Source organism: Phocoena sinus, chromosome 5 (assembly GCF_008692025.1).
Source record: "Phocoena sinus isolate mPhoSin1 chromosome 5, mPhoSin1.pri, whole genome shotgun sequence".
Taxonomy (NCBI): Eukaryota; Metazoa; Chordata; class Mammalia; order Artiodactyla; family Phocoenidae; genus Phocoena; species Phocoena sinus.
This window is the reverse complement of record NC_045767.1, coordinates 72861922-72880596: the sequence shown is the minus strand read 5'-3', so window position 1 is coordinate 72880596 and position 18675 is coordinate 72861922. Positions and strand designations below refer to the sequence as shown.

The following is an 18675-nucleotide window of genomic DNA, read 5'->3' as shown; positions in this document are numbered from 1 at the left end:
AGCTTTCAGTTATGTCAGGCATCATCTTAATCAGAATTATATATATATATAGTAGAAAAATAATTAAATCAGGGAAGGGGGTGCAATCAGAGAAAGCTTCACAAAAAAAGTAAAGCTTCTTTTGGGTTTGGATGGACAGATGGAAGCATCCTCCAGGTGAGCATGGAGCGGAAAGCTATTCTACACAAAGGGACGCACATGCCCCAAAGCACTGAGGCTTGAAAGAGCAGAATCATTGATATCTAAAGAGCAGCCATTTCAAGTGTCAAATGAAGGAGTGGCTAGAGAATAAATCTGAGAGGTAGCCTGGAGTCAGATTATAAAGTGATTTGTATGTTTTGCTTAGGTGCTTGGACTATATTCAATATGTGCTTGAAGAATCTTCGAAGGGTTTTAAGTAGGAGAGAATTGGAAATCTTTTAAAAAATATATTAGTATCTTTTTTTTTCCTGCCTAAGTAGAATATACTGAACATAATTGAACCTTTTACTGATAACTGAAGATCTTTCGGTGATCGTCTCAATGAATATCAGTTCTCATTTTATAAAGGAACACATTGAAATATAGAAGGTGTAGGACTTCCTCCTCTTGAGAGACCCAGGAGATATTTTTTGAAGTTTTCTTTATAAAACAAATTACTGTGAATGTATTTTGTCTTAATTTGTCTCATTCTTGTTAATGCTAATAAAGGTCTGGGGAAAGATTTTGGTTGACAGATTTTACTGACTGGATTTTTTTCTTAATTTTACTATGGAAAATCACAGATTAATAGATGGTATCCACCTACATGCTGAGTGAGGGGTAAAATTGTGCCAGTTATGGGTAGAATTTGGAGAGTCATATTCATCAATTTCCCTATTGTTTACTCAACACATAATAGTTACTATATAAACCTATGGTGAACTGAAAAGAATTTGCAATATACATGGTAACATTTTTTTTTCTGAGGAAAACTGAATTACTGGCTTAACTGGTAGTTCTTTGATATGGTTTACCTTTATATATAAACAAATGGAGAGTAAGTGATCATAACGTGTGAAATTTCACCTTTAAAAGAGTTTAACAAAGATCTATATACAAGGATGTTGAAAAGCTTTAGTCAAACTGGCACATTGGGGGAATATTTCTTTTTTAAGAATGGGGATCTGGCTTAGAGATGGAAAACAAAGGTAGGAGACATAAAGTCCTTCTGAAGGGAAAAGTGCAAATTGTCAGTTTCTCCAGGGTTAGAACTGCAGCTGTGTTCAATAATACTGAACATTCTTAAGAATGACCTGCATATCCATGCTTGTAGATTTCCTAAATTCTTCTTCAGTGAGAAATACCAATAGCAGTATTAGTACCAGGAGTCTGGGTGTATGGGCTAAAAAGTAATAGGTAATCCTATTGTGGGCAAGTATGAAATAGAGAAAAAAATAATATAAATTATATTTGTAAGGTGATGATCTCAACGTGGTTGGTTAGGTGTGACAAAGAGAATCTAGAGGTTACTGTAGACAGCCTTCTGGAGTTATGAGCCCAATGTGCTAGTGTAACAAAATAATCTTGGCCTCATAAAGCAAGTGATTTACAAAGAACTTGAAAACCTTGCCTAGATCTTGATTTAAAAAAAATACCTTGAAGGCCATATAAATATAATCCAGATATTCCCTTATCTCCTACTAGAAACACCTAAACCACCTACAACGTTTCCCTTTTCTCACTCTTCCATATTTATGGGTATCCCCAGGAGATTTTTCTCCTGAACTCACGGAAAAGTCCTATCGACTATCCATGTTTATTCCCCCTTTTCTGGTATAAATCCCTTCCAGGGTACTGCTGAGCCTTGTCACTATCTTGGCATCATTGGTTTCCACTGGGCTCTCACTGCAAATGCACTAAACATCCTGAGGTCCAAAGTCTCTTGAAGTTCATTGGCAAAGAGGGGCAGAACATTTAACCATTTACCCCTAACATTCACAGATGGGTACCAAAGCACTTGAGTACCCAGTTTTGGTAGGTACGACACTTTTGGTTCTTGCAGTTCCCATGGGAAACCGGGGAACTCCTAACACAGACCACACCAGGCTGCAGCAGAATTCCTCCTCTTTCATGCGTGAGGCTTCGCGGCAGGGTTAAGCTTCCGGTGCCAGACTGCCCCATTCTCTCAAGAAATAGACTTCTGGTGCCCGCTTGGGCTCAACCTGGGCTCCCCCCGGCACAGTTCTAGCAAGGGGGATGGACTTCAACTTTGCAGGCTGGCATGGTGGGTGGGCATCTATTCAATCTTTTCAGAAGAGTAATTTAGCTCTCGTGACAAACCCCGAGATAACAACAGAGGACGTGAATTAAACGGAACTTTTAATGGAAGCGATTTAAAGGGTCTTTTAAATGAATGCGGGACAAACAAGGACACCTCTAGGTTTACAGATACTTTTATTAAAGCTCTCTGGAGTAGCGAAATGCCAGTGGGATCGACAGTAGGAGTAGAGTGGACGGTGAGTGAAAATTTGTTGAGTACATCTCAGAAGTTAGTACTAGAATTTCAGGTATTCTCTTTCTAACCACTCCATTCAGTAGACCGAAGGATGAGATTCCACAGTATCCCAGCTCCAGTTCCCGATATATTACTCATCTGGAGAAGATTTTGAAATTTTCTCTTCTCCCTTTCCGTCTTTCTCCAACACAGGCTGTGAGTTTGTCCACCACCCCTACCAATATTTAAAGGGAAAGGCGCTTAGAACAAGGCAAAATAGGGGGGAGGACTTTGCGGCCGTTTCTCAAACCCGTAAAGAGAGAGAGCGATAATGGGTAAGGGGCGTGCAGACTAACTCCTTCCTTGCCCAATCAGGTGCACAGGAAGATGTCCTTTTACCAATAAAAATAAAGTTCGCTTTCCGGAGGCGGGAGGGTGAGCCTTGACTGCCAGTTCTCCAAAGCAACGATAGAGTAGAAGACGGAGAATGATTAGAGGTAGGACCAACCCAGGAAAGGGGGCGGGGTGAAGGTGGGGGTAACTCTGAGCGGCGGCTGGACTGGCGAGTGCGATGCGAAAACTGCTGTTCCTGTAGTAGTGTTTCTCGCCAATCAGGAAAGCTAGGGAGTGGGCGGGGCGGGGAAGAGGTGGGAAGAGCTCGCAGCACCGCCGGGCGCCCGTCGGGCTCTGGGGGGAGAGAGAGAGAAATCCGGTTAAAATCAGAGTCGGAGGGAGGTTTAACCACAGATCGGTTCCGATCGGATTATTCCTTAAAGGGGACGCGCCATTGTCAAGAGAACGGAGCCTGGGGCCCGAGGGCGGGGACCGGCGGCGCCTGAGGAGTGAGGCAGCTGTACTTGGACTGGGGACGGGTAGGTGTTGCCTGGGGAAAGGCGCTTCATTTCACTTTCTCTTCCACCCCAGGGGTAGGCGCCGGGATGCCCGCCGACTGGCGGCCACAGCCCTGGCGGGAGACGAGGTCGCCGGCCCTCGCTCGCTGCCTTTCTGATGGGAGTCGAGGGGGAGGCGGGCCAGAATGGCTGGCAAGCTGCGCCGCCCGGGCCAAGACTCATAACGGACACTTAGCCGCGGCGCAGCCCCCTCCTCAACCGAAAACCCGCCGGAGCGGCAGCGGGTCCTCGGGGAGCGCCGCGCGCCCGGCTCCCCGCGCGCGCTCTGCTTCCTTGCGCGCCCCCTCTCCCTCGCGCGCCCCATTGCGCTCGCGCGCGCCGCGTCCTCGTGGACTCGCGGGAGCCGCCCCGCGGGGAGGAAGGCGGCGGCGGCCGCGGCGAGGCGGAGGGAGGTCGGCGGTCACTGCTTCACTGCCCCGGCTAGGAAGGCAGGGCTGAGGAGCAAACTTAGTTCGGCAGCTGGCGGCCCCAGGCGAGGAGGACGCTGAGGACCTGCTGAGCGCGCGGAGTCGCCAGCCCGGCCCAGCATTGTCCTGCTTTTCCTTTGCTCTCGTCTCTCCGCCCACTGCTCGCGGTAGTGGGGAGGGGTGCGGACGCGGGCGCCGTGCCCGCGCCGCTCCGCGCCTTCCGCGCACCCCCAGACCCCGAGCCTACCCGAGCCGGAATCGGCCCCACCGACACCGCAGCCAGCGCCTGCGGGCTGTGGGGGCCAGTGAGTGTCCTTGCAGGTCTCAGTCTTCGCACCGGCGCAGGCTCCCTGGGCGCTGAGCTCTTACTTGTAACTTTTCTTTGCCAATTGCTGGAAGTTGTGGCTTCCGGGCGGCAGGTTCTTTGGACAAAACCTTAGTTTCTTGCGTTCTGGAGAGGCTTATTTCTACGGCGAAATGGTTCTTGATCGCTGTCGGTGTTTTCCTCTCAACCCAGTTTCATTTCTCGGCACCTAAAATCGCTTATCTCGTGGATTTTCATTGTAAGGGAGCATTAACCTCTCTCAGGTCAAGATAATTTGAAAAGAAAAAAAGGGAGCGGTGCTGATGACGAACTAGAGCTCTATATAGAGCCGAATGCGCCTTAACCTTTGAACTGTGGAAAGTATTACCTCGACTTTACTGGCGGAGCTTCTTTTGGAAGGAAAAAAAAATTGCAAAACGAAACAGAACCAAAAACTCCAGGTTGCTAGGGTCTATAGGATTAGGAAAAAAATAAACTTTTGATAAAAGTAAAGTTAGTTTTGTAACTGTTCTGCCCAGCAGATATCTCCGTAAATTTCTGCTACTGAACCCATAGGCATTATAATTAGTAACAGTAACTTGTACTATTGATAAAACAAATGTAAGAAGTTTTTTTTCCATCTTGAGCACTGCTGCTATTCTATATCTGTCAATACTTGCTAAAGAAATTATATTTAGAAACAGTACCTCCTTGTTAGAGACCTTATTTAGAAAAGGAATGTTCTCATGAACATTCATTTTTGACAGTTTCTTCTTGTGCAGTACTTTGTAGAGTACTTGCATGTGCAAGTTACAACCCTATAAACAAAGCTGCGGTGTGTGTGTTATTCTGTAGTCTTTTTTTGGCTACTCATTATCAAAGATAGCATTCCATCCTGTCTTTTCTTACATTCTGAGCTATTTTGTGAAATTACTTCTCTAGAAAAGTGAATTTTATTGAAACCTCTGGCCCAGCGGGTTTTTTTTTTAAGCAATACTAACAACTTTCCAAAGTGTTCATTGATTATATGAGTGGTGTGCAGCATTATAACGTAAGTTCACAGGCTCAGCAATAACAACAGAGAAGCTGTACTTCTCTAAAATCTAAAAGCCAATTTCAGGTAATAATATTTGAGAGATACTTGGCTCTTCCTATAGAATTTAGGAAGTGTAGACACACGAACACATGATCTTTCGTAGTAATCTTGATGGTATCTGGCGTTGTTACACCTAATATCCTCCTTCCTCCTCTTCTCCTTGATCCTCTTCTTTGATAAGTATGTCAGGCAGGCCTGCTGGCATAATCGTCTTTTCCGTCGCAGAATAGAAAGTAGAAGATTAAAACAAGCTTCCAAATTTCTAATTTTGTTTACTTACCAGCTTATTTAAACAATAGAGGAGAGAATTCCTGAACTTTTAAAAGATCGCATATAAAGAAAACACTCGAAAAGAATTATCTTTGAACTATCTAGGCTATGTTTCCTGGAAAACATATTTTTCCTGTGTGCTTTTCACATTGTTTTAAACACATTGTCCTAAATATACACATTGCCAGGGAATTTCTTGAATTGTGAACTGTCCATTGAGATCCCTGGGAACTAGGACCGTCCTCTATTTCTGTGCAGATTCACTGTGTCACCTAGTACTTTTCTAGTGCCCAATTAATGTGTTGACTTAGGTCTTTGTGACAGAAAACGATAATGTTCTATAGAGGCTGCTTGAGAGGCTTATATATTTATTTTTTAAAATAAACACCTTTCTGAGCAAGTTACACCAAAGAATAGCAATTGGTTTAGTGTTTGAGGGAAGATATATTAATCTAGGTGCTTTTTGTTCTGTGTACAAAACTGTGATTTGTTTATAATATCTGTTCCACGGACATCTTTTGTAATGGTGATTGTTTCTTGTCCCAATTATTAGAATTAGGTTTAATCTGTCAACATCTGTTGAGTACCCATTTATTTGAGGAGTTTTATGGAAAGGTAAAGCAGAAATGGATGACAGTCATTGCTCTCAAAGGTATGGAGTTTAATGGGAAGATGCAAAATTATCATCCATAGGGAAAAGATAATGTGTATCCCGTTGCAGTAACAGGTGCAAACTAACGGTGACACAGGATTCATGCCAAAATGGTAAAGGAATAGTGGAATGGTAGAAGAAACTTAGGTGATGTGGGAAAGTTTTCATTGCTTTATGTAGCAAATTTTATAATATATTTTTTAAAAATTAAAAAAATAAAGTATGTTTGGGGTGTATGTTCACTACTTGAACTATTTTTAATCTATAAAATATTGGGGGGGCAGAGCATGTACTCTGAATTTCACCTATTGTTACCTCATCAGAGGGATCATCTATATAACCCAGCTCAAATGTCACCTTGTCTGCAAGCTCTCCTGTTCTCCTGATCCGAAGTGATGGCTCTTTTCTCTTGCTCCTGTAAAGTCCTTTTACAGCACAAGCCATGCTCTGACTTACAGTATAGTTATGTGTGTATTTATTCATTAGCTTGTGGATTTTGGTAAAAACCATTAACAAAAGTTGGAGCCTGCCCGCCCGCCCGCCCCCCCCAGTCCCTTTTACTGTTGCCTAAAGTATTTGAGCAGGTTTGTTATTATTACCCCAATAGAGTCTGTAAAACCACAAGCAATAACAAAGTTCATATTGTTTTGTTTGGGGAAAGAGTATATGAGTGTTTAAAGGAAAAACCAGTTTTTTCCTTATCACCAGTTTCACATGCTCATTGTAAAATATTGTTATGAAGGAAATGTATAATTTAGAAACTAAATATCCCCTCTAACATTCCCCCTATCACATTATAACTATTGGTAATGGTTTGACTTTTAATTCCAGGTTTTTTTTCCCCTTTTTTTTTTTATTACCTTCAGATAGGAGTGCCTTAAACTATTATACTTGAGTAAGTTATGTTTACTGGGAATGGAGAAAGGTAATCAATTTTTATACACTTACTTATTTTTTATTTTATATAATAAAATAAATAATTATTAATTTCTCCAGGCTCAGTTATTATGGTTATTTTACCTGTTCTTGAGAAACAAGGCTCCCACCAGTATTTCTGTGTTCAAAACATAGTCTATGATTTATAGACTATTAGAATCATAATCATTTTAAAAATGGTCAAAACCTGTGTCCCTGAACACTTTAAGTATCTTTACGCTAAAATGTTTTTGGAGTACATACCGTAAGCCTAATCTCTTCTCATTTCTTGATTCTTCTCGTCTCTAGAGAGCATTAAAAATTGCTGCGAGACTGCCAACTGGCACTGCTTACAGTAGCCCCTGGAGGAATGTAGGAAGATATTTGTTTCTCATCAGTTCACAGGCAGAGGTTTTACTCTACCCTTATGTTGCTCATTATAAAAAGAGAGCTACAATTTGGGCTGATGAAGGAGGTGATAAGATTCTGTTGTTCTGGGTGCTTCTTTAAGCCAGCCCAGGTGGGAAAAAGTTTTCCAAAGTTTCCTAAATAGAAAACCCAGCTGCAAGCAGCCAGGGCTAATCAGGTGAGAAATCTCTGTTTATTCAGCAAGTTTTTATTGAAAACTACACCTAATTTGTGCACCAGGTAGGCACTGAGAATAGGATGATGAAGTCTGTCTGGACCCCAAGCTATGAGCTCCTCTGAGTAGGATCCTTAAATAGACAGAGTGGTACATGTGGATGAAAGGTAGCATACATGACGTGTACTTCTAGGTGATTTGTTATTCGCCCTTGTTTGTTGTTCTGTATAGCTTCTTTCAAAGTATCCTAACAAACAAACCTGGTATTCCATAGGAGGTGGGTTGGGGTCCTGGAGCCTGTTAAAGTAAATCTGTGAGCTGTAGAATTTTTTTTTTTTAATTTCAAGCACTGCTATTCCTGTGAGGCAGAATATTTCAGAAATTCTGCAGATGTTGATGTGTCTTTCCTTATACCCTACAAGGATCGTCCATTTCATAGACCACCATTATGACACTGTATCTGTATCCTAGTAGGTAATTCACAGTTTACTGATAGAGTATTAACACATTCTTTTAAACTCAAAATGCTATAATAAATAGATAGCTTTATCAGGATTTTTTTATGTTATGAAAATAATTGTTTTGAAAAATCACTTGTATTAAAATATAGTGTGAAGTATTTCTAACTTTTACAAAATGGACTACCTCCTTTCCCTGCAAGCCTGTTCTGTTGCTCGATCTTTGTATTGGTGTGGAAAGAATCAGATTGTTGAGAAAGGGGCCTTGTAGAATTGTCAGTGATGGAGTCAACCAGGCTAAGAAGAATATCTGACCAAGGATACATCCTATGGAGTTTGACCATAATGCACCAAGTGTGATTTGTCGAGTTTTGAGAAGAGTTAAAATTTTTAAATGACAGCTTAATTGAGATATAATTTACATGCCATACAATTCACCTATTTAAAGTGTACAAGTCAATGGTTTTTAGTATATTCTGGAGTTGTACACCTCTCACAACCAGTTTTAGAACTTTTTCATCACCCCATCACCTTCCTTACCTCCCTTCTCAGCCCTAGGCAACTGCTAATCTACATTCCATCTCTATACATTTGCTATTCTGGACATTTCATATAAATAAAAGATAACATTTTAATAAATGTGCATTCCTGTGTAAATCCGTCCCTCTAATGCGCATAAATCCTAGGAGTAGAGAGGGTCTTTTCATGACCCTCGAAGTTTAGAAAGATTTTCTTTAAGAGGGAATTAATCTAAATCCTTATTCTACCTAAGCCTGGAGAGAAATGGGAAAAGAGATTTTTTTCCCCCTATAAAAATCACGACTCATTTTGAAAGAAAGAAAGAAAAAGACTCATTTTGGTGACACTTTTATGTTTATTTAATCCTTTGGTGACTCTCTCTACAAGTAAGTAATTTGTCTCAAGTTCTGTATACTGGACTTAAATAAAGGACAGTACTTTGAAAGAAGTTGAAAGTACTTGGTAAGTTCTAATCATTGCTGAATGTAACTTGATGTTTACCTTATTGGTTCAGAATATATTGCGCAACTTGTCATTTATTTGATCAGAGATAGTGCTGCGTAAGTTGATTGTGATGAACTTGTATTGCCCCTGCACAGTGCTGAGACCTTGTAGGCACTTAATAAGTGTATATTGGTTGCCTCACACCACTATGATCATAGATATTTTCATCAGCTCTCTAGTCCTTATTTTCTGTCTCATAGTAATAATAGCAGCTACAATTATTGAGTGCTTACTAAGTAATAAGTTCTTTATATGTACTATCTTTTAAAGTAAAAGGATGCAATTTAGTCTTGAGAATTTTCTGTATCTCCATTGATTGTAGTTTTACAGGCTTCTGATCTTTTTTTTTTAAGATTATTTTGAATGACCATTTTTTGATCAAACCTAAGACACTTTGATGCCACTGCATTCTTGAACTTTTAGGAAATGTCAACATAAAGTTTTTACCAACTGAATGTTGCTCTTGGGTGACAGCAGTTGTGAGATACATTTCTATTTTAGAACAACCGTACTTCAGAGAGGTTGAAATGGTGGTGGTAGTGTTTTTTTAAAGGGCATCTGGGAATTGAAGAAGGGGATATTAGTTTGTTCATTTACTGCAGTGCAGCTTCATTTTTTTAGGCTGTAAAACATTCACAGATACGCCTTGTTGCCTGAATGAATTTCAACATATTTCAACTTCTCAGGACTCCTTGTTTTGTTTTGTCCTCTTTTGTGTGTGGTTTTTTTTTTTTCTTTTTTTTGGGTGTGTCTATATTTCATGGTAACATTCAGATGTGATGTAATTTAGTTCAATACTAAAGAATGCTGGAAAGATAATTTAAATGTGATTTTCAGTTTTCTTCTCCATTAAGAAAATTTAAGATGGATAGTGCTGTCTATAAATACTAGTAAAAAAAGATTATTACTTTGGTGGTTCCATTCATGTGTCTTGGGTGTCAGTGAACTCATCACAGTGTATTTGCAGAATCTCCAGCCATTAGTCTCCTCAGTCAGCAATATACAGACCACCATATTTTGTTCATTTGTTGGTGAAACCATTCCTTTCTAAAGCATGTTTGGTTTTGGGGAGTAGATTTGCTTATTACTTTATTGTTAACTGTATCTCTTTGTTTGCTCTCATTACACTCACCTGTAGTAGTTTACTCACCTTTCTGATTTGGTATTTTCCATGTGATATGAGACTAGAACCCATAACCACTTGTTGAATGGTGGATAAAAATGATAGAAGGTTCTGGGTGAGAAACTGAAGAACTTCCTGTGCATCGAGCTTTCGTGCTAGGACCTTGTGTTGGTTTTTACTGCTTAGAAGTATATCAGGGTGGTATATTTAACTTCCCCTGAATAATGGATCTCTTAAAATTCTGTCGTATTAAGTCTAACTCAAGTGGATGGAGAATAATTAAGTGGATGGAAAATAATTCTTTTCTGGATGTCTTGATAGTCTACTTCGTGTGAGAACCCAACCCACAGCCTGAATACCAGGATACCTGTATGCATTGGTATATTGTTTGCTGCAATTCAGAACCTAATACAATACCATGAGCAGAAATTAGAGGCTTTAAAGAACTGTGAGGTTGCATATAAAATAGCCACATATGCCTGTTATCTTGATATTTATATTTAAACAGGATCTTTTGCTAATCTATTTTCTTTGAGGTAAAATTGTCTTTGTAGATGCACTTTTCTGTGTTTATGTTGATGGTAACTTAGGCTGTGTATTGTATTTAATATTCCTGGCAATACTGAATCCATAGTATAGTTTCAGTGAATACTGGTTAGAGTTTTAGTCATACATTTCTTTATGGTTATTTCACTTTTTCCTGTTGTAGAACTCATGGAGTCATAATATTTAAGAGCTGGACTGTTCTTGGGAATGATCTAATATGACTCCTCCATTTTGTAGACGAGGATGAGATTGTGACTTGTTTTTAAACTATGGATAAAAATTGAGTTCTTGGGGCTTCCTTGGTGGCGCAGTGGTTGGGAGGCCGCCTGCCGATGCAGGGGACACGGGTTCGTGACCCAGTCCGGGAAGATCCCACATGCCGCGGAGCGGCTGGGCCCGTGAGCCATGGCCGCTGAGCCTGCGCGTCCGGCCCCTGTGCTCCGCAACGGGAGAGGCCACAACAGTGAGAGGCCCGCGTACCGCAAAAAAAAAAAAAAAAAAATTGAGTTCTTTTTGATTCTCAATCCCATGTTTTTCCTGTTCTGGCATATGCTTGCCCAAGTAAAAAATGTAAAAGATAGAGTCTTAGATTATTGTAGCCTCTGTAACAGAGGTCTGCAAAAGTTTTATGTCACACTCCAGCAGCATAAAAAAATGTATCTGCATTCCCAATATGTGTATGTTTGTTGTAAACTATGTACTATAATATTATGAACATAAAAAGACATTAACAAAAATAATGAGATAAAGATGAAAAATATTTTAGAACAATTTAAAATGTATTATTTCCATGTTTTTGATTCCACCTAAAATCTTAGTAATTTTAAAAATAAGTATGATTGAATGTCTTCACTTAAAAAAAACTTTTTATTTTGAAATAATTATAAATTCATGGCAAGTTGCAAAAATAGTACAAGGAGTCCGGTGTAACCTTCATTCAGTGTCCCTCAGTTGTAATATCTTATATAACACAACATATTTATAACAACATTAAACCAGGGAACTAACGTTGGTACAGTACTGTTAAGTAGCCATATTCAGATTTCATGTTTTTTAATGCATTCATTCATGTGTATGTGTGTGTATAGTTCTATGCAATTTGATAACATTTCATGTCTGGATTCATTTAACCGCCACCACAATCAAGATACAGTACTGTTCCATCACTACCAAGAACTCCCTTACGCAGCTCAAGGTCTCCTCCTTCCCCACCCTCCCCACCCTCCTCACTCCTATTTACTGGCAACCTGTAATTTGTTCCCCATCTCTATAATTGTGTCATTTTGAGAATGTTACATAAATGGAATCATACTGTATGTAACCTTTTGAGATGGACTTTGTTCACCCAACCCAGTGCCCTAGAGAACCATCCGAGCTGTTGTATGTATCAGTAGTTCATTTCTTTTTAGTGCTGAGTAGGGTTCAGTGTATGGATGTACGACAGTACAAAGTATGCTAACTCTTCACCTGTTGAAGAGCATAGGAGTTGTTTCCAGCTTTTGGCTGTTACAAATAAAACTACTATGCACATTTGTATATAGGTTTTTGTGTGAACATAAGTTTTCATTTCTCTGGTATAAGTGCCCAAGAGTGTAATTGCTGGGTTGTATTGTAAGTGTATGTTTAGTTTTACAAGAAATGGCCAGACTATCTTCCAGACTGGCTATATATTCCCAACAGCAATGTATGAAAGAGCCAGCTTCTCTACATGCTTGCCAGAATTTGGTTTTGTTCACTGTTTTTAAAAAATTTTAGTCATTTTAATAGTTGTGTAGTGATAGCTCATTGTGGTTTCAGTTTGCCTTTCCCTAGTGGTCAAATTGTTTCCCTAATGAGCAAATTGGGTTTTCATTGTTGCGTTTTGAGAGTTCTTTATATATTCTAGATATGTCTTTTGTTAGATATGTGATTGGCACAAATTTTCTTCCCATCCACAGCTTGTCTTTTCATCCTCTTAACAGGGATTTTTTACAGAGGCAAAAAAGTTTTAAATTTTCATGTAGTGCATTTAATCATTGTTTTTTCTCTTATGATTGTTCTTTTGGTGTCATGTCTATGGACTGTTCACCTAGTCCTAGGTCTCAAAGACTTTTTTTCCCTGTATTTTCTTCTAAAAAGTTTTATAGATTATGTTTTACAAGATAATCACATTTTTACCTTACAGCTTTTGATAAAGCACTGGTATTGGTAACAGGCAGTTGTCAGCTCTCCCATTTTCTTGTTGCTTGCTTGTATTTTGCTTATTAATATTATGTTTAATCTGGCTTTCTTTGCAAAAATCTTAAAAATCCATCCAGGAGTGATATCATAATTCTCCTGAGATCTGCAGATCTACTTACTTGGGCCCATGCGGGCTGCAGCATGTTGTGATCTGCTGAAAGTGAACAGGTGAGGACATCACAAACAACCCCTCCAGGGTGTGAAACTGCTACCTCTCCCTTAGGAGACTTTTATCTACTGCAATACTGTGGGTGTAGTCAGCGTCACAAACAGAAACCCTTCTGAGTATCTTAAGCTAGAAGAGATTTCATACAAGGTATTAGGTGCTTACAGAATTGTCAGAAGGGCCTAACAACAGGTTTTAGGGGGTCAATCCAGAGGTAACTCACCAGGGCAGCTCAGAGGCCACCTTGGGAGCCGTGCTGGAATCCAGACCTCGTGCCACCTCTGCCACTGCTGCATTTGCCTCTAGATACTCTGAAAACTGCAGGACAGACCCCAACTTGCAACCCTGGATCAGGAAGTCAGATCAAGACACCTCTGCTGCTGGTGTTCCTGCCTCCCCACTTCTCGTCACCCAAGAAGCTGGGGGATGGACTCTGGAATTAGGCTGTAGAGAAATCTCATATTTCCACAGCTGTGCTTGCCCCCCAGATAACTAAAAAGGCTCCTTTCTAATTGCTTATCGGTAGGCGGGAGGTCAAGTGCGCCAATCTGTGGTGTCCAGCATAGTTCACGTAAATGCCGTAAGAGGGAAGCAGCCTGATGCAGGACCAAGAGCAGGTGCTGGTGTCAGTCTGACACATTGAATATTAGTAAAGCTCAAATTTCAAATTTAAGATAACACATATGTACTATCTTCTAGTATTTTCTTTTTACCTTATTGGCTTGAGAACCCTTCTTTTGAGGCTTGCATTTACTCCACTTTGAACTTAATACATTTTGCGTGACTAAGTAGTAGGAACATAGCAGGTCTGGTATGATATTTTTCCCAAATATTTAAATTTTATTCTTAATGTCTCACAATTTTTGAAACCATATTTTTCCTTTTTTTAAATAAACATATACAAGTATAAAATGTTACTGTTTTGGGGAACACTCATTAAATTCAGTCAACATTATTCTTTTACTGTCTGCACCTGAGCTTTCTCTCTTACACCTGTGCTTTCCCCAGATCTCCCTGGAGAATTCTGTGAAAGAAGTGGATTTTCTCCTAGAACTGTGCTTTGGTATCAGAGGCACTCCAGCCAGCAGCCAGCAGTACTTTGGTTTCTGTTTGTTGAAAATAATTAAAGTTTGGTTTGTTTTATTGCATACTTTGAATTTTATTCCTGGGTGTAACAAATTTTGGCATAAAACCAAAAATTGAGACATACAGATATCTTTGCAAAGACTGGTTGTATATGGTCTGTAATGGCAGTCAATTTAAAATACAATAAAATAAGTTATATTAAAAATTTTGAGTATGTGTTCAAGTGCGTTTTTCTAGTGAGAAGTCTGTAGGTTCATCAGATTCTCAAAACAGAGGCCATGACCCAGGAAAGATTAAAAACGGCTGCTCTAGAGGTATAAGTTCAATCAAGACATTTGCCAAACATTTAACACCAAGGCTTCTGCCGTCAGTCACAGATCCCTTCCCTGATCTCCATCCTGTATCTGTAGACTTTTTTCAGGACATAAAAAGAAAATTATTTTTACCCAAGTGTTTAGGGAGGGGCCAAGGAACAGCATAAGAGGTCATTATTAGATGAGAAGAGACACCTGGAAGTCAATTATATCACCCGAATATTTTTTTTTTTTTAAGAAGATATGTTCCCATCTGGCTGATGGTTTCCTGAAAAATAATGTGTTATACATGTCAAGACATAGTAAACTGTTGATATCTGCAATCCAGTATATTACATCTTGGGGGATTTATTTGAATGCTTGAAATAGTTATAAAAATAATTTATATGTTCAACTCTAGAGCCTAAAATTGTACAAATGGGGAAGGAATCTACAAACTTAAACTCTGTAATTCATTTAAAATAGGTAAGAGATGATTCAGAGACACAGAAATGTGTTGGATTTTCACATCCGATATGTCACATTTTCACATAGTTTTAGCTTTGTTTCTTAACTAATGACCTCTCTTCATATGCCAGAGCCTAAGTGGGATGTAGCATGGTTTGTAGAGATTTAAAAACCTTTTGTTTAAACAAAATCATGCACAGAGATCCCTAATATAAAGTGATGAAAGGAGAGATGGTTTTAGTTGATGTAGGGGCAAGAAAAGCCTTACTTTTTGTACATTTCCCTTTACCCCCACCCCACCCCCCAGACACACACAAGTAGAGTTATGAGGGCTTTAGAAACAGGTGGGCCTAATGTAATCACAAGGGCCTTTAAAAGAAGAAGCAGGAGGCAGCAGAGTCAGAACCAGAGAGATGGCATCATGGGAAGGAATTGACCGGGCGTTGCTGGCACTGAAGATGGAAGGCGGCCGTGAGCCAAGGAATGTGGGCAGCTTCTATAAACCAGTAAAGGCAAGAAAATGGATTCTCCTTAGAGCTTCCAAACAGGAATGCAGCTCTACTGACACTTTGATTTTAGCCCCGTGAGACCTGTTTTGGACTTCTGACTTCCGGAACTGTAAGACATATATTCGTTACCACTAAATTTATGGTAATTTGTAATTGCAACAATAGCGAACTGATACAGTGCTTAATACATTTTAGGAGTAAACGTTCTTAACAGCCTGCTGAATTTTACCCTCGTCTATTTCAACAGCTCTTTCTCTGTACCTGGTTTTCCCTTTTCTGAAAGAGAAGAACCAGGAGATCCTAAACTGTCTTCAGATTTATCAATTTCACTTTAATTCTTTATAGGTTTATAGTATATGCAATATAAATTAATAAAAGGATTTGAGTGCTTACCTTTTCTATGCTGGTCGTGATGAAGTTAGAAAAGAATGTGGCAAGACCCTATTGTAGATAATAATCAAACAGTTAACAACAATAACTACCAAGCATCAGATAACTGAGTGCCAAAGTGAGTGGTAGGGATAGTAGTAGGTATCGTGAAAGAGCAAAGGAGAGAGCAGCTGTTTTAGACTGGAACAATCTCTGAAGGCTTTGTAAAAGAGATTTTTGAGCTAGGAATATGCTCTTAAAGGTATTGGGGAAATTGGTTCCAACGAAATAATCTGTGTTATTAGAAACACAAAACTTAAAGTTTACTAGTTTAATTATTATTTTATTATTTTTTGTGAACACATGGGAGAAATATATTTTTCCTATTGAACTTTTTATGGTGGAGGAGAGACTTGTAGAATTTTAAAAATGTGTAAATGCAAACTACAGTAAATTGATGACATTTGTCTTGATAATGTGAAGTATAACACCTGAGATAATCTGTATTCCCTGTTGCCTGAGTGATACATATTGCCTTGAGTGATACATATTGTTTTTTCATTGTATTTTAACGTTTAAATCTCAAAATATGATTGGAAACCTAGTATGATCTAATCTGAGTTCATCGTGTTATAAGTGCTAAAAACATTGACCATGATTACATTTTTGAAGGAAAGGTATTATATGGGCTTGCTAAAGATAATTATGTTAGACTAACCTTACTCTTTAGATAGGATTATTGGACTGTGGGTCAAGACAATGGAGAAGGTGCAGAATAAGTGGATTTCAGCCAAACATAAGATTTCTTTCTGTTGACAGGGGGAGGCTGTGGGCTGGATGGCCATAAAATTAGGTAGAAATGTGACTGGTTGAGTAGCACCTCTAAAAATTAATAATGAATTGATGACAGCTGGAGAATATTTTCTAGTGACATGCTGAAAGTCACTGTCCATATTTTTGTAATGATGTGAATGAAAACATTGATACTATGCTTATCAAATTTTTGGATGAAATGAATTTTTTAGGGTTGACTTTTGAAAATAATATTTCTGACTGAAATGGTGGGCTAAGGCTAACATGATAACTTAATGGAGCTTGATGTGAAGTCCTGTATATGAGTTCAGAAAACAGCTGCATAATTATAGGGGTGAGGGAGATGTGGTTGAGTACAAACAACTTATGTATTTTAATTACTCTGATAAACTCAATATAGATATAAAATGTACTGCAACTATAAGAAAGGCTTCATAGAATCGTCATCTGGACTACTGGGGGAGGAAGTTCAGAAGAGGAAAGGTATCAGTCTTACTTTATTCTGTACTGTCCAGATTATACCTGGAGTACTGTGTTGAGTTCTGGATGTGACATTTGACGAGTTAGAAAACAGAAAATAACAAGTGTTGGCGAGGATGTGGAGAAATCGGAACACTTGTACATTGTTGGTAGGAGTTTATGATGGTCCAGCTACTGTGGAAAACAGTTTGACCACAAACAGTTAAACCGAAAATTATGATATGACCGACACGTTCTGTTCCTGCGTACTTACCCAAAAGAATTGAAAACGGGTATTCAAAGAAATATTTGTAATGAATGTTCATGGCGGTGCTTACATAGCAGTTTACTTTAGCTAAAAGGTAGAAACAACCCAGATGTAATCAACTGATGAATGGGTAACCAAAATGTGGTATATGTGTACAATGGAATATTATTCAACCATAAAAATGAAGTACTGATAAATGCTTCAAAGTGCATGAACCTCAAACGTTATGATTAGTGAATGAAGCTGGACACAAATGATCACATATTGTATGAGTCCACTGATATGAAATATCTAGGACAGGTAAATCCATAGAGACATACATCAGTTCGGTGGCTGCCAGGGGCGTGGGGAATGGGGAGTGACTGCTTGATGGGTATGGGTTTCCTTTGGGGGTGATAAAAATGTTTTGGAACTAGGTAGAGGTGTTGATTGCAAAACATTGTGAATATACTAAATGCCATTGATTTGTACACTTAAAAAGGTTAATTTTATATCATGTGGATTTTAGCTTAATTTGAAAAAAGTGTCAGTACATATAAATCAGTTGGATAGTATTGAGAGTCCAGAAATAAACCCTATGATCAATCAATTTTTTTTTTTTTTTTTTTTTGCGGTACGCGGGCCTCTCACTGCTGTGGCCTCCCCCGCTGCGGAGCACAGGCTCCGGACGCGCAGGCTCTGCTCACGGGCCCAGCCGCTCTGCGGCACGCGGGATCCTCCCGAACCGGGGCACGAACCCTTGTCCCCTGCATCGGCAGGTGGACTCCCAACCACTGCGCCACCAGGGAAGCCCAATCAATCAATTTAAAAAAAAATTTGACAAAGGTACCAAGACAATTCAATAGGGAAAGAACAGCTTTTTCAGCAGTGTTGAGGCAGCTGGAGATCCCCGTGCAAAATGAATTTGAACCCTTTCCTCACACCATGCACAAAAATTAACTAAAAGTGGATTACAGATCTAAATAACAGCTAAAATTATAACATTCTTCAAAGAAAATATGAATAAATCTTAGTGACCTGGGTTAGGCAAAGCCTTCTTGGATATGACACTAAAAGCACAAGCAACAAAAGATAGGTAAATTGGACTTCATCAAAATTAAAAACATTTGTGCCTCAGGATACCATCAAGAAAGTGAAAAGACAACCCACAAAATGGGAGAAAATATTTGCAAGTCTTGTATCTAGGTTGTATAAAGAACTCTTAACAACTCAATAATAAAAAGGCAAATATCCTAATTAAAAATGATGAGTAAATTGAATTTTATGCTAAGTGAATTATCT

At 39.3% G+C, this 18675-nt stretch overlaps 1 protein-coding gene across 7 annotated transcripts in view; it reads left to right on the top strand.

The window, feature by feature from the left end:
- The first annotated feature begins 3086 nt into the window (after positions 1-3086).
- The window catches only part of FRYL (FRY like transcription coactivator), a 246337-nt gene continuing 230748 nt past the window's right edge, over positions 3087-18675 (top strand). For all 7 annotated transcript variants that reach the window (XM_032632199.1, XM_032632198.1, XM_032632203.1 and 4 more), the window contains exon 1: positions 3087-3327. The gene's annotated coding sequence lies outside the window, so the exon portion shown is untranslated. The remainder of the gene's footprint in view (positions 3328-18675) is intronic.